General features: G+C 49.6%; 1 pseudogene; it reads right to left on the bottom strand.

The window, feature by feature from the left end:
• Positions 1 to 378: 378 nt before the first annotated feature.
• LOC141055557 (transcription factor Sox-21-like) lies at positions 379 to 1,006 on the bottom strand (annotated as a pseudogene).
• Positions 1,007 to 3,758: the final 2,752 nt, after the last annotated feature.

The raw sequence follows: 3,758 nt of genomic DNA, 5'->3' as shown, positions 1-3,758 counted from the left end.
TGGCCCTGATTATCCGCTCTGTCTCCTTCCTGGTACTGTACTGATATCTTGTGTATGACCTTTTGCTTTGTCTGACCTCCCGTCTGTTTGTACTTCGCTGGTCTGTACTGTGCATGACTTCTGCTTTGCCATAATCTGAGTTCTCTGGCTTCTCTGACGCTAAGCCCCGCCCCCTTGCAGTCACATGACCGTTCACATGACCATAGGTCCTGTACAAGCTTGCTCATTTTCAGTGTCCGCAGGTCCCGTGCCTCTTTATTTTCCAGCGCTGACTGGACCCTGACACTATTAGCTTGAAGCACGCTTTGTCACCTCTGCTGCCCTGCTCCCCAGGTAACTCTTAGCACTGCTTCTGTACTCAGGACACGCGCACTGGCTCTATGAGCAAGTGTAGTGCGGTGTCTCTGACAATAATGCTGCTGCATAAGTTGTGGTGGGGTAAGGGTCCAACTGAGATATCCCCATCCCCTGGATGAGGATATAGGCTAAGGGGGGCTGCAGTCCTGGGCTGGGCCATCATGTGCAGTTACAGGGGATCATGTAGCCGGGGTTTCCAGTAGAGGGGTGAGTTTGACCCCCACTGGCAGCTGCCACCACTCCCGGGACTGCTCCCCTACCGGACTGTGGTTGCCCCAAAGGGGACGCATAGGGGAGAGAGGAAGAGCTGGACGTGATCTCTGCCATTTTTGAGCTCAGGTCAAATAGTGAGTAGGGACTAGAAGCACTGCCATGCTGCCGCCGCTGCTGGTGGTGGGAAGAAGACCCGCGCTGCCACTGCCTTCTCCTGGTTGGACAGTACTGAGCACCTCTGTAGGGTGCAGGCCGGCCACTTTCAGCGTGTCATGGTCCCCGGACAGGCCATACGGCATAGGGAAGGCGAACTTGTCCTTCTTCAGGAGAGTTTCTTGGGCTTCTATTTGGGCTGGTACTTGTAGTCCAGGAGCTCCTTCATGTGCATGGCGTGCAGCCTCTTGGCCTCGTCTATGAAGGCATAATGAGCACTCATGCCCCCTCGTGGTCGGGTGACCGCAGCGCCATGTCATCACTCTGCGACACCTGAGCTGCCTGTCTGCGTGGGGACAGCCACTCTCCATGCACAATACAGAGGCATATGTGACGTCATTGCAGGAGGGGGACCCCGTAGTTGCGTGGGGTGCCCCAGAAACAGGAACAGAACGAGCGGCCCACTACATGCACCGACCCTTCTGGCATTTTCCAGAAGTGCCCGATGCTCAGTCTGGCTCTGCTGTCTGTCACACTTTATAATGGGGCAATTTACCCTGGGCTGGTGGGCCCCCCACACCACTGGGCCCTGGGCTACCGCCCAGATTGACCTCATTATTATCCGCCACAGACTGTTATGTACTTAGGCTGTTAACTGGTTCATGCAGCAGTACAAGAACACCCGATTCGTACACTATGTCTGGTCCGAACAATGAAAGCAATTGTTATCATCTACCTTTCGTGTCTCCCCTTTTTCCTAAGGCTATGTTCACACGTAGTTTTAGGTGCTGCGGATTTTTCCTGGCGGATTTGGAAAAATCCGCAGGTAAATTCTTAGGTCAAAAGACCTGCGGTTTAGCCCTGCGGTTTCACACCTCTACAATGGAGAAGGTGTCAAACCGCTGTGGATTCCGCACAAAGAATTGACATGCTGTGGATCTGAACCCGCAGCAAATCCGCACGGAACATGTGCACAGCGTTTTTCAGTTTACCATTGAAAACCATGGTACTGTACAACGCAGCTAAATCTGCTGCGGACCCACAGAGCCTGAAATGCTGCGGATCCGCAGCAGAATCCGCAACGTGTGCACATGGCCTTATTGATTGTAAGCTTGCGAGCAGGGCCCTCATTCCTCTTTTTATCTGTTTTGATCTGTTTTTATTGTTATGCTGTAAAGTCTATTGTTTGTCCAAGTCCCCTCTATAATGTAAAGTGCTGCGCAGGGGCGTACTGTCAATAGTAGCAGACCACGCAGCTGCTATGGGGCCCGGAGAGGTGAGGGGCCCAGATGGGTGAGTGGGCCCGCGACAGCCGCTGCGGTTTGGCAGCTGTGCTGACACAGTACTATCTCCTTTAATTAAATGTAAGCGACGGCCGACGGCCGCTGTATACCCCCCCTGGTTGGGCCCCTTGATTAGCTGCCCTTTCCTTGTTTCCTGGTCAGCAGTTGGATGAAGTCTCTGGCTGGATTTGCATAAGAACGCCACGCCTCCTGGCAGCCAGAGAGGGAGCAGCGTGCATTGCAGGAAGCAGAAAACATTCATCATGAGCCTCTCTCACTCAGGGACAGGGACACACACAAGACGGTGACTCGGTGAGCCCGGCTGGGGGTGGATTTTTTTTGTTAAGTGTGTCCCCTCACTGTTCTGTGTGCGATATACAGCGTCCTGTGTGCGATATACAGCGTCTTGTGTTCGATATACAGCGTCTTGTGTGCGATACACAGGGTCCTGTGTGCGAAATACAGCGTCCTGTGTGCGAAATACAGCGTCCTGTGTATGATATACAGCGTCCTGTGTATGATATACAGCGTCCTGTGTGCATTATACAGCGTCCTGTGTGCATTATACAGCGTCTTGTGTGCGATACACAGTGTCCTGTGTGCGATATACAGCGTCCTGTGTGTGATATACAGCGTCCTGTGTGTGATATACAGCGTCCTGTGTGTGATATACAGCGTCCTGTGTGCGATATACAGCGTCGTGTGTTCGATATTCGGCGTCTGCTGGCAGCCTGGCACTTTACATTTACAATGGCTCTGGCACTTTAGGGAGGGGGCCCGGCTGCACACACTGTGGAGGGTGGAGGGGGCCCTGCATGCACTGCAGGTGTGTGTGTGTGTGTATATATATATATATACCACTGAGCCACCAATGATTTATTCTGCCTTGCTAAATGTCTGTGTTATATATATATATATATATATATATCAGCTACTTGTTGGCCAATAGCTGATAGCCCATTTTGGCATTTCTTATGCTCACAGGATGATCAGTATAGATTGTTTTGTGTGCATAGATTATTATTCTCAGCAGCACATACATGCGGAGAACTGAAAAAAAATCAAAGACTAGCTATAAAATTAATCGTTTGACCTATAACATGCATGCCTGGAGTTAAGAGCACCCGTTGATTTTTTTTTTGGGAGGGGGGGGGCCCATTCAGACTTTTACTATGGGGCCCCATGATTTCTATGTACGCCCCTGGTGCTGCGGAATATGTTAGCACTATAGAAATAAAATTATTATTATTAACTGCAATTGCTTCAGATTTATGGAGGAAGGTACTCCATAAAGAAAACGACCGGACCCACTGTTAGCTTCAACTCCAAGGACTGACAATGACCAATATTTAGCATTTACCTTTTATTAACACAAGTTACCTCCCCTCTGGTGACTCATTACAGGGCTGGTCATGGGATGTTGCTTCAATTTCAGAAAATTATGAGATTCCCAACTTCCAGGATATCCCCACCCTTGAGGGCCACAGGTGGGAGGTAACATCATCTTTCTTATCATGATTTTATTTGTTTATACATAGGACCATGGCATGGCTATTTTCAGCTATCTGACAAATATTAATTTTAGCCTGATAGGCATGTCTCACAGTTATGAAAAAGTATACCTGTTCTTCCCCTCTTAGTTCCAAATTTGAAAATGTATATCCCATCAATATTGGATAAATACAGAACTCAATATTCCTATGTGGATAATGAAGCCGGGCTGGCTACCACAGATTCTTTCATGATTGAAGT

This window comes from Dendrobates tinctorius, unplaced genomic scaffold, assembly GCF_039654945.1.
Source record: "Dendrobates tinctorius isolate UK_male_01 unplaced genomic scaffold, ASM3965494v1 ptg000186l, whole genome shotgun sequence".
Classification (NCBI taxonomy): domain Eukaryota; kingdom Metazoa; phylum Chordata; class Amphibia; order Anura; family Dendrobatidae; genus Dendrobates; species Dendrobates tinctorius.
The sequence above is the reverse complement of the archived record's forward strand: the minus strand, read 5'-3'. Positions and strand labels throughout refer to the sequence as shown.